At 34.9% G+C, this 13,172-nt stretch overlaps 1 long non-coding RNA gene across 1 annotated transcript in view; it reads left to right on the top strand.

Moving 5' to 3' along the window:
• Positions 1-3,174, top strand: part of LOC113477431 — a 5,600-nt gene extending 2,426 nt beyond the window's left edge. The window contains exon 3 of the long non-coding RNA XR_003397900.1: positions 3,163-3,174. This is a non-coding gene — a long non-coding RNA (uncharacterized LOC113477431). The remainder of the gene's footprint in view (positions 1-3,162) is intronic.
• The last annotated feature ends 9,998 nt before the right edge of the window (positions 3,175-13,172 follow it).

Below are 13,172 nucleotides of genomic sequence, written 5' to 3'. Positions count from 1 at the left end.
ATTTTATATATATATATATATATATATATAAAATAAGGTTGTTAAGTTTTCATTTTATCTTGAAAGTAAAACCTAAATTAAGTACACATAGGTCGTTGTGGCATTTAACTACTTAGTCAGGAAACCTAACAAAGCACTATCTTGAAGTTTCTCCTTCACTGGCTATTTTATAAAGATAGGTCATTTCCCCTGTAATTTCTGAAGTCTTCATGCTGTGAAGGACTATAAATTCAGCAAAGATTATTATTATGTTATCATTACATTTCATTATCAGCCTCTATATTTTTTGTCTTGAAAATTTTAGTAATGCTATTCTGTAATCAAATGTGTGGTATAATGTAAAAGACAGCCTACTGCCCAAGATTATATTATAATGATTAGATATATTAATTCATGACATAGCTGTCCTACTTTATTATAATATAGCAGCTACACTGAAACCAAACAAACAACATGGCAGTAATAAGAATGTAAAAATGAATACCAGCATGTTAGTTTTTACATGAAGGCACAATGGACATAAAGAAGATAGAGAACAATCCAAATAATCAGCAAAAGTAGTAAATTGTCACTCCTAAGCAGTTTAAATGAACCCATTCAATTTACACAACCCACTAGCCTCACTTTATCTCATAGCAATTATCACAATCTCACTGATGCTCTAGTGTGCCACAGAAAATACAATCCTCTGTCTTCCCTTGAGTCTTGCTAAATAAGCAAATTATATTGATTGTTGTCTTAATGGAAATTACCAACACAGTCTTTAAGGACTTTTATCTTGTGGAAAAGATGAGAGAAATGCTTTATAAAGTCCTTTTGGTTTTGTTTTTCAGTTAAGAAGGAATATTTTACAATAAGCTTAAAGAAAAACTAAAACAGCACACTTTTTACTTGTGTAATTCAATCCTCTTTCCAACATGAAGGAAAGAAGCAGTGTTACTTTAGCTATTATATAAATAGATGACTGCAGCAAACAAACAGCTTTTTCATGGTAGTGGCAAGTTTAGTTTCAATCAGGATCATACAGTTTATTTATGTTTTTCCTTACTGAATCAAGATGGCTATAAAATTTCACAAACCTGCTTGTTGAGAAATAGCATGGCAATCAGTGTTTTAAGTATTTGATAAGGAATTGTTCTTTTCCCTTCTCTGTAAGGCAGACAGATAAGGATTGAATGAGTGATCTTATTTCCACATGAAGTTTTCCTAACTATGATTTTTTACATTTCATGAGTTGTGAGACTCAGAACTTTAGAACTCCAGTTCTTTGGAAAAGCAGTCCTGAAGGAGCAATTGGAATAAAAAGCCTTAATATCATAACATTAATTATCATAACATGTAGAAAGCTAAGGCAAGGAAACATATAACAGTGTCAAAGTCTAGAGCAGAATGTGTGTGACAGAACTTTCAGACAAGTAGTGTCCTGACCCTTTTCCCTTTTCCCTGATACTGTTCAGAAATCATAGTCCCAATAAATTAATAAACAAAACATTTCAATTAGCTTTTACTGTCAGACTGCAATACATTAGTTTTTCAACTTATTTTAATGCAGGCAGAAATAAAACAGAAAAAGCTAACTAGTAGAATAAAACAAACTAGAATTTCTTTCCAAATAAGTGTTTCAATCTTATTTTCCAGATCCAGATTATTTTTTGCTGGTTTTAGGCTCACCTGGACCTGAAATCCCTAGCAAGATTATAGAAACATGACTTAAAAGCTAACAAGATTCTGTGCTATTCATTTTCACTTTTGGCTAAGCAGAAAAGAACAATAAACTGACAGGTAAAATCACATTATTCTAAATTACCTAAAAATCTTATTTTGCCACCTGGAAAAACCAAAGAACAACAAACACATACTTCTTGTTTAGGAGGTTACAATGAGCCATCCTTGCCACTACAGACCAATGAAAAAACTGAATATTGGCCTCAGCTGCTTCCTTCTGCAGAGGCAGGAAAAGAAAGACTGTTGCAGCCCATAGTTCTGGTGCACTCAAACAGAGTGGCTGTACAAAAAAAAAAAAAAAAAAAGGCAGCAGGTTGCTATCAGACCAGCTTAGCTTTCTCAGTTAATTTCAGTCTTACTGTCATAGTTTCACGGTCAATTTAACCTGGCATAAACTGGCAATGAGGCCAAATAAACCCTTCCTGCTGATCCCTTATTCCTTTTTATTTGATCGTCCTTCTTTTGATAAGTCGTAAGAGTTAATGAGGCCATCGAACACATGAGAATAGGAAATGACCATAGGAACTCCTGTGTCGACACAAGACGTGGAGTGAGCAGTCAGCAACGGGATTGAAGTCAGGAATCAAAGACGCTGCCAGCTGAAAACGACTGAAACTGGTCTGAGGGGACATCCAGCTAGGAGAAAAATGTGTCATATGCTCATAGAAATGTCTATAGGCTTGTGCAGTACTGGAAGCTCTAGAGTTGTGTTAACTTCTCTCATGGTCAGGCTAGTAATCCCCTCTGATAGAGACAATTGGTACAAGTGTCTGGCATCAGGCTAGCTCACACACAGCTGCATTTGTCACGTGGTGATAAACGAAGAGTTTAGCAAAGGAGATATGATTATTCCTTATGAAGAAGTTCAGGAGACAGGAAATGAGGATATGAAACACTTAAGTATACTTGAAGACAACATTGACACAAATGAGCATGGATAAACTTGTTTTAATAACAGAAAAGGGAGCTTTTGCATCAGCTCCCCATCAGAAAGAGTGAGTCTAAAAAGCCTGAGTTTAATTTGAAAATTGTTCTGTTTATGAAAAATATTTACAATTTGGTTGCTAAAGATTTCTTCAGAAGGTTTTCTCCATTTCTGTGTTCCTGTAATCAGTCCTTGGTTGACAGCACAAAAGTGTTCAGGTAATAGCCAGGAAGATAAATGTTGCAAGCATAATACAGCTGTAAATAAGGAAAAAAATGAATATTTAAATAGATATTTAATAAAATCAGGAACACACAAACCCAATCTTTTAATCAGATTTGAATAGAGATGATAGCATTAAACTAAGTGCTTGGTATCAATGAACATTTCACCTACAAAGGTTTTTGCAACATTTGAGTAAAAATCCTCCTAAAGAAAGCATGTATTTTGTTAAGATATTGACAGACACAAAAAAGACCATGTTAGAAAAGAAACACTGGTGCCTTCCAAAGTGAAAACAAACAAACAAACAAACCCCTTTTTGTTTTTCACGTACTTGGGCCAACTGTGTTTGAGTCTACCTGAGTTTGTGGAACAGAGATTCCTAACTACTGCAAAGAGACTCCTTGTGAGTTTCCAGTTCTTATTAGAAGGTAGAAAGGGTAGTCTTGACAGAGACAGACACGCACATGACAGCATTTTAATTTTTTCTGAAGGATAAATAGCCAGCCAGACAAGTATTGTAAGACTAACAGAGAGGCCATCATCCAGAGAGTAAGCTGCATATGATATTTAGAGATATTTGCGTTTTTTCTATATATTTTCAAATAAACTTTTTAAATGACAGTACTTTTTGCAAAATGCATCTGAGATGGCTTAAATTCACTTCTGAAGATAAGAAAATGAGGAAAAGGGTGGTCTTTGAGCCACATCAGTCCAAAGCACAGCCCCAGGAGGTATATTTCCAATCATACTTTCAGACTGTCCCTGCGAGGAAGCTTAGGAAAAATTAGTCTCTATGAAGAAGGCAAAAGGGAAGAAGAAATACAATTATCTTGGTGATATTTGCTCCCTGTGTTTCTGAGATGGTGCTCCTTTGGAAAAGAGCAATACTACACAACAGACAACTGCTTTAATTGCCACAGAGGGTAAATTCACAGTGTGTCAATTTGCCCACAGCATCCTGTGTAGACCAGCAAAGTTCTCGCCTCTCTGTGAAGTGCAGTACACACGCATCAACCTCCTGCACAAACAGGTGTCGTGCTGTTCTTTGGCAACACTGGGACACAGTTAGTCTTACCACCTGACGTTGCCATCCCTCAAGGGAAGCTTTCAGGTCCGTCTCCCCAGTTCCACAGTTCTGTTCAGACATACTCTGCGTCATGAAGAGAGAACAGAAATCTTGAAAAACTACATCTGAAGCACACAGTGGGGAAAAGCTAAATTCCAAGAAACTTCTGATGACCCGATAACAGGAAGACGTACGATAATTTGTTCTCATTTAGCTTTTATTAAACTCAGTAAATTACATCCAGTGGGAAAAATCTTGTAGAAAATACTGTGCCTCCAGCTTGTGTTCCTATCTTATCTAATGTTAATAAGAAAAACAATGAATAGGAACTGGAGAGTGTGAAATCAGATTTAGAATGAAGTCAGGGTATTGTGTACCAGCTTTCCCTGAACTGTAAGCAGGAAGATATTTCTAGCAGCAGCACTTTCAGTAGAAACATCACCAGACCATCTATTAAAAATCAAGCTGTGTCTGTAGAACCGCTCCTTGAAACACAGACGTTAAAGAGACAAAACATGAAACTTAAACATCAGTAGAAGTGGTGCAGAAGGAAAACAGTTTCCTCTTGATGAACAGAAATGCGTTGGGTTAGAAATTTAATGTTATTGTCTTTTTCCTTGACATAATATTTCTATTGCCAGAAACTACCTGATTTGTTAGTACTCTCATAGTTTGTACCACAAAAGAAGAGATGTCAGTAGAACATGCATGTTTTTGCAAAGGTGGCTCTCATACTGGGGGCACTGGAGTCCATCCCCCTCCATGTATAACATCAGTAGAATCTTTCTGAGTGATGTTTCTCTGCTGCACTGAGGTAGCAATGTACCAACATGGGCAGCACCCTGAAAGAGGGAGTATATGCCAGAACCTGAAGTACCCCCCTGAAGTACTAGAAGATCCTGTACCTGCACTGTAGCTATTGGTGGGTAGGAGGCAGGAAAATCTCCACCAGCATTCTCTAGAAGCATTAGAGCAGCTTCTGTTCAAATGTGTGTCATAAAATGGACTTGACAACTAATTGATGCTTATGGACTAAATGCATTAAAAGCTTTAGGTGTCTCAAAAAGAATTCTTGTAAATTAGTTAATTTTGTTTACTTATTGCTTTTTTTTTTTTTTTTCAACTGAGGCCCAAATTGTTAGCTTCTGAGTAAGTATTATGTCAACAGATTTCAAAAAAGACAAGCACCTCCACTGTCACCTTGAGGAAGTTATTAACTCATGATTTCCATAGCTAATATTTATAAAACAAATCAAATTAAATAAGTGCTGTCATTAGAAACTGAATAGAAGTAAATAAAACTATTTCAAAACACGATTCTTTGATTTGTACCACACTTAAACAACTCTAGAAATGAGGATCGTTACTCAAGCCACAACTCTCAGAAGCTTGAGACAGTACATCTGTGCTTGATTAATCACACTTAAGGATACACCAAAGATAGAAATACACACAAAAGGATCATTGTATACTCATGTTTCTCCTTACAGAAAACAAGCAGTACTTCAGTAAAGTAACTGATGACCCACAGAGATTACTCACAAACACAATTCTTAAAATCTGATTTTCTAATCTCTAATAGAATTTCAACCTTCCCAGTTTAGAAACAGAGCAGTATATAGAAGAATAAATTGAATTATTACACTTAGATATACCTATCATATGACAATCCCTAAACACACCAGAGTCAAATCAACAGATAATTGGGATTGTCAGTCATTCTAAGGCTCTGTATATCACTATATCACACTGTATATCACACTGAGAAGTGTGCAACTATATCTCCACATCAGCAGCAAGGATTCAAGTAGAGTGTTAATACATCTAGCAATTAATCAGTTTGAAATAAGTTAAATTAACCACCTGTCAATAAAAATAATTTCTATAAGGTAATGCAAAATACCTCTGCAGAGTCTGCAACATTTGTGCAAGTACTTATTACATTTGACATGATAATCAGCTTATGCGCTGATGGTACTTGGCAAAACAGAACACAGAAGTACTAAAATACACCTTGTAACCCTTCTTGATGTCAGTAATTGATGTATGATGTAAGCACAGTTCTTTTTCCTTTTTCTGTATAAAAGGAATGAGCAGGAGCACAAACATTATCAAATCCCACTGATAACTACCTCATCACTAATTATAGCAATGTAAAACATTCTAATTCAAATTGGTAGTTTATCTGGTGTATTAAAATAGCAGAAGTTGCCACTAAAGACTGAGCACTAACAAATTTTGTTTCTACACATCTAGAAAACATACAGAATAAAAAGGAATGTGTTAGCATATGCAAACTAAATAATTTAAGAAATCATCTCTTTCTTAACAGCAGTTAAGAAGAAATTTATGTCACTTCTTACAAACTAAAATTTTGAATTAAAGCTAACTTATATTAACCTGAAGGGAAATTTTCTCTAAAAATCATTCCAAACATAAGGCAGAGTCTGCATTCACAGAAATACACAAATAAAACCAGTTCAGACAGTCATGCATACCATGAAAGAAAAAGCACAGAAATAGAGACAGATGAAAAATTCCGTTAATACAATAAGGAAGGTACAGCAGCACAGGTCAGGGAAAAATATCAAGACAGTATATATGTGACTAGTGAAGGCAAATAACTTTGAAAACGTAGAGCCACTAAGACTGGAAAGCAGATGAGATTTAGGTGGCAAAACAAGAAGTGCTCTGTGCATGTTCCTATAGAAAGGCAACAAATCATTCAGTAACATTCCCTTAATATAAAAAAAAAAAGAAAAAAAAATTTATACAAGAACATTCATTACAGATTTTAACTTGGACAAAGATATTATCATATTGGTTTCTTTTCCTTCTGCAACAGGCACTTTTCAAGGATAAATCCACTGATGATTAAACAATTTCTCTTACAAAATGACACCACAGATTATGAGTGGTTATACTATATCACCCCAGTTGTATTTGTTGCTTAATCCTTTTTTAAAATTTTCTTGAAAAACTTTTTGTTTTTACCTGTATCTATGTTGAAAAACATGAAAAACAGGTTACGATTATGTTATCCAGGTGCTGAGGGATGCTGGACTTCACAGGCATTCTTAAACCTGCTAGGAGCCTGAGCAATGCATGAATGCACCAGCAGATTACATTAGTCATGGCTTCTTTAATGAAGTGGAAAAATAGCTGTCTTACACATTAGTACCAAACAAGGAAATAAAAGTATGTAAATTACTTAGTGAAAATAACTGAGTTTTTCAAAGCTATGAACAAGCATAACAAGCAAATAAATGAGAAGAATAAATGAAAGAGTATAAACCTATGAGTTCGGGAGTTCTCAAGTCTCTGGTCTCAAAGGTAAGCTTAACTTTCTCTGCCTACATTTTAGTGTTTTGGTTTTTGGTTTTTTTTTTTTTTTTTTTTCCAGATTATTATTTCCAGATATTAACATATTATTACCTCTCCTCTAAATGACTTTGACAGATGAAGTGCTAAGATGTAAAGCACAGGCTGAACAATACTTCAGGTTCTCAAAAATGCTGGCAGTCCTCCATGCAGCCAGTTGCACACACTGTAAAAGCTGCTTAGCCCTGTTCCTCACACTGAACAGATGTATCATCTTCATACCAGTTAAAGACTTTTAATAATTGATGGTGATGGTTTACAAACTCTGCTAAAGATTCTGTATACATTTGTCTGATGAAAATCTCTTACACGTATACTACAAGTCTGGCTATTCAGTATGAGCAATTAAACTGGCCTTCAGTCTGCAGCAGCTCCTCAGCAGGTGAATTTAAGCCCTCAGGTACTTCAGCATGACAGGAAACACACAGAGAATGGCATAATCTTTTTTAGGTTATATGCAGATAGAGGGAATTATACATAATCATTTCTTCTTCAAATTAGAGGAGAAATACATTTTAATAGTTTTCTTGGAATGGTTTTGAGCTATTTCATGGCTGCTGGTAGCTGACAGTAACTTTTAAAGAGATTTGTATGAGCATGTCTGGCTTTAGGTTATGAAGGAGAAAATATCATTGGTAGAAACAATGAAATTCTCATAGAGAAATCACCTTAGTAAACAGTTATTTTAAGACATTTAACAATGAAACAGGTCATAAAAAAGCTTTATCGAAGTGCTTTTATAACTGTGGGTTCATATATCAAAATGCAAAATGATACAGCCATTGTCAGTAACTAACATCCAACACAATTCAAAAACATACCAACACCATATTTTCTAAAGGCACTCCAAGATCCTGGAACTTCAACTATTATTTTTAAACAGAATTTGAAACACTCTTTAGGACTGGAACACTCTATGAAGTAAAGTAAAACAATGGAGACTGGACATGAAAGAGATTGTTGTAATTCCTATTCACCGCATGACTGATGGAAGTAGGCCTGCCTTTCCCATTGTGTTAATAGGAATCAAAAAATTATTTCACTGAAACGTTTTTATGCCAAATTAATGATGAGATTCTTTGACTAATTCTGTCATAAGTTTTTGTTCACAGGTATGACTAAAAGTGAAATTACAGATTACACTTCAGTTTTCATATTTGAATGCAATGTCTAGAGATAGGATTATTTTATTTTATACAAAGTGTATTCATGGAAAAATAATGTGATTTGAGATAACCAAACTGTATGTCTGATTTATCCATTTGATCAAAATGGTTAGGGTAGAGGACACAAAGGATTCTTTGTTGTTGTTTGGTGTAGTTGCCATTGAACAAACAGTAATCTGTGCATACAGTTGCACATACACATTAAATTAAATGAAAAGGATTTTTTTCTCAAAGTAAGAGAACAGATTCCCAAAACCTTTATGATCATCTTAACTTATCTGGAACAGATAACAATATAGCCTTACAAACAAATAAAGTTTCTTTGTGACAAGACATTTGTGATATTCATGATATAAAAATTTAAACTCAGGAAAAGCAATACCTAGAAAGTATCTTTGTCCTGTGGGTGGGATTTTAATAATTAATATTCGGGGGAGGTAGGATTTCTCCAAAAGGCCACAGGCAAGGGCCTGGCATAACAAAGCAAATTCTGAAAAAAAGTCTGTTTACCTTTTAAGATCTGGCATACCAACACCTGACATTTTGAACAAGTTTAAAATGCTTTATCCATTTAGCCTAATTCTTCTAGGAAGACCTTGGAAAAAAAATTATTGAGAAGAGGAGGATAAAATTGAAAGCCTCTTCCAAAATCCTTCAACTTCTCTTTTCCCCTGGAAAGATTTATCCTGTCAATCTTTTGTACTTTTAAAAAAAAATAAAAATCATGGTCCAGAAATGTGAAGACAGTGGAAAAAAACTCAACCAGCCTATGAATATACAGCTCACACATTTAGTAAAAGAAAGCACTGGAAGACAATCCATAGAGTAATTAAAAATGAAGCTGACACAGTATAGTAAACTATTTATCTGAGCACTATTATAATATTTGTAACAGCATTTATTGGACCATAATGAGCAACACTGGTATAAATTCCTAAATGTGTTATATTTGCATTCTAAACTCATATTTTATGTGTTTATAAACATATATCAATGTACAAATATGCATGTAAACTTATGTTCATGTATTTATGTGAACAATAGGAAAAATGCAATTATCATGTTCTAAACTCAGTATTCCTATCTGAGGCTGAAACTGGTTTCAATTGGTGCTCGTTTCTTTGTGTAGCTTTCTTTTGTTTATATACACTTAAACCACAGCTGACAGATATCCAGGAAGTGTAGGGATAATGTGCAATTTACAGGAATTTGAAGCATCTCTTAACCCTGTAGTATTTGGAGAAAATTCCATGTGGATCCATTTTTATGACAGTCTGGAAAGATTAGAGCTTCTCACAGCTTTTGTGAATAGTATAGCTATGGCAATTTCATTTAATCCCCACTTGAAAGTGCTCTATTGTATGCAGAAAAAAATGGAGTCATGAAAAGGTTGCAATGCTTGCTTAAAATCATACAGAAATTCTGAAGCACAGCTACGGGTAGAAAGTTGATCTATTGAAGTCTCTCATTTTGAATTGTAAAGCACACGTTCAATATAAGAATTAAATGTCTTGACACTAATGGTGCTCTTGATGTTGAATATTACTGGCAGTTGGTTTTTTTCTTGAAACTAAATCCGAAATTATATACTTCAAGTGAGAATTTAGTGTGCTAATCGAGGAAAGGTCTTACATTAAATTAATATAAACATATAACATATACACCTATATATTTGATTAAATCTTTCTTTTCTCACTTCCTGTTTTTTTGTTGTTTTTTTTTTTTTTATTTTATTTTAATCTCTTCCTCCTTTTACTGATATAAAAGCAACTTATTTGCTGTGGGAGAAGAATATTACAATACAAAAGCAAGTTACTACAGATTTATGAAATTGAAGGGACATATGTTTTTTTCTTGATGGGGATAAAATAGTTTGCTTTCATTTTAGTAATATAGTCTGATATACAGTTGTCCAGAGATAAAAGTACATAGTTCCCAGAGATGTCAGGCTCAGAAAGGAAAACTAAAATTGAGCACAACAGGCTGAGAAAAGGTTAAAAAAATCTATATCAACAGCTGTGTACCATCTCTACAAAAAAGAAACTGGATGAATAATATTTTTGTTTCTTTGTTTTAAAATATGTTCCCTCTTTGTTGGTTAAATTACTATGTTTTAAAGTATAAATAAAAACACAAACAGTTGAGTTCATATTCTGATAAACTCCAAGTAGTCCATCTGTTGCTGGAGAAGAGAGAAATAAAAAACATGGCTGTTTTCCTCCTGACCATTTACTGTCCAGAACAAATAGTGTCAAACAAGCTAAGTTTCTTGTCATCAGAAGGCAGACTTCAAAAATGTAGATGAGCAACAGTACAAACGATGTTTTATGGTTCATTAATTTAATGCACTCTGATAACATCATGCTTTTTCACAAAAGCAAAGATAAGCTTGGAGATATGTATGTATATAAATATATTTATATATTTACATATATATAGTATGTTTGTAAAGAAGCACTGTCCGTAAAAGTAGCTCTTCTGTTCTTAGCAGACACTCATTTCGAGCACCTCACCTAGATTTAGTGCTTCACTTCAAAGATTATGTTGACCAACTGGAAAAAATAAGAGTACAGCTAGAATGAGTAGAGTGCTAAATGTGATTGTGCAAGAGGAAGACTGAGCTGAAGCTGAGACATGACAGACATGAGACATAAGACACATTCCATTTTCCCAAAAAGGAAGAAAACACAGGACAATTCTTCATGATCATTTTGGACAGCACTGGCAGCAATTAATTCAGATGGGAACAAAGGTGACTGCATGAAAAGTTTAAGACCCCACTGCTTAATTATCCTTAATGTTGCTGGCAGAAAAGACCTAATTTGTGCTGAACAGATTACATTTGGGATCTGTTCTATAAATTGAGCAATTTGAGGTAGACAGTAGATGTCAAAGCTTAACTTTATATGCTGGACAATAAGTGGTATGGACAGTGTAGAATATGTTGTAGAGCTGTACAATAGCTCAGGTGAAAAGGGAGCTCAGGAGGTCTCTAGTCCAACATCCTGATCACAGCAGGACCACTTCTGAGGTCAGACCTCCAGTTGCTCAGGGCTTTGTCCACCTAGGTCTTGAAAACCTTCAGTGACAGAGTGTTTGTGCTCCAGTGATGCACAGCCTCTCTGGGCAGCCTGTCTCACTGCTGTGCTGTGCTGTCCTCAGGGAGGAAACTTGTTCCCTTATATCCAGCCTGAACATCTTGTGTCTCAGTTTATGCTCTTTGTTTTTCTTCCTCCCACCAGGCACATTCATGAAGAGCATGGCCCCATCTCCTTGATAACCTCTTTGCAGTCACTGGGGGGATGCTGTTAGTTGTCCCTATAACTATCCCTGAACCAGGGTGAACCTCTGCCTCTCCACACTGGGAACTTGTTCCAGCCTTTCACCATCCTGGGGGCTCTCTGCTAGTCTCACTCCAGTTTACTTACGTCTATCTTGTATCAGGATCACAAACTTGGAGAAGGTATCGAGGCACTACATTGCCTGTTCTTGAATAGCAGTTCTATTACTGATACAAACAATATCAGTGATTGTAATGCAGATCATATCACTGTTTGTTATTTTTGCAAAAGAGTTATCTCTTCATACACTATTATACACTAGCATCTTGTTGTCATGTAGCAAATCTGCTTTTAGGTTAAACTGTTCAATCTATAAAGATGAGAGCACATCTATAGAGATGAGAGCAATTTCTTTGTCACAGCTTTCCTACTGCCAAAATCTATCAGAAAATCAGCATAATATTTTCCTCAGAAAGAATATTTTTAAAAAATGCTACACTCTACATATAATACCTTGCTAGAATACATGCAAAAGCATCTGGTGCTGAACATAGTACATCAAAATAAAGAAATTAACTAATTATTTCCAAAATAGAAAACATTAACGATTTGTTACACATGGCATTTATTAAAACTTTTTTTTTTGTATTAATATAAAGGGGGAACAGAGGCAATGAGCAGTGCTAGTATGCAAAGGTTCCCACTGAGAATGATGTAAGCAGTCTTCCAAATAAGTATTACATCATCCTAAGAACCTAAAGTTTACATGAGTGAGCAGTGAAAAAAGATCAGAAAATGTGCCCAAACTGAGAATAAAATCCAGACTTCTTAGGTTAGTGCCCTATTTGCTATGCTATGATTGCATCCCAAGGTTAGTATGTCTGTCATTTCCTTTTTCAACAATTAGGATGCTTTCTTTGGATTTCCTGTGTCAATGCAATTATTTCCCATGAGAACAGTTATTAAAGGCAACAAAATGACTCTATACATTATATTCAGGAAGTCACCTCTAGTGACAGAAGGTTTTTATAAAAACAAGGATTTCCTTTCTTAGCATAAGTGATTGCTTTTTAAAAATGGGAGTTAATTAGAAAGGAAATTGCAAGTACAGCTATGCAAAAAAGTAATGTCAATAACAGAACTCAAAACAAATCCATGAGTTGAAACAAGCCTGATTTTGGTAAATAGTGTTAATTACAACTTGCTCTGCTTTGTAAGTACTTTGCAGTTCTATATTTGGTAAACAGAAAAGGTTGATTCTCTTTTGTCTTGTATGTAAGACACAAACCGCTAAGACATTGGTTTATATGAGTCCAAGTCTTGTTCCAATAGAAACTCATTATCCCCTAGCAATGACATAAACTGTTAACCTCAGATGAGTATAGGTCATGTGAAAACGGGGG

This window comes from Athene cunicularia (genome assembly GCF_003259725.1).
Source record: "Athene cunicularia isolate RWA chromosome 2 unlocalized genomic scaffold, athCun1 chr2_part1, whole genome shotgun sequence".
Classification (NCBI taxonomy): domain Eukaryota; kingdom Metazoa; phylum Chordata; class Aves; order Strigiformes; family Strigidae; genus Athene; species Athene cunicularia.
Note: the sequence above shows the minus strand (reverse complement) of the source record. Positions and strands in the feature narration are given on the sequence as shown.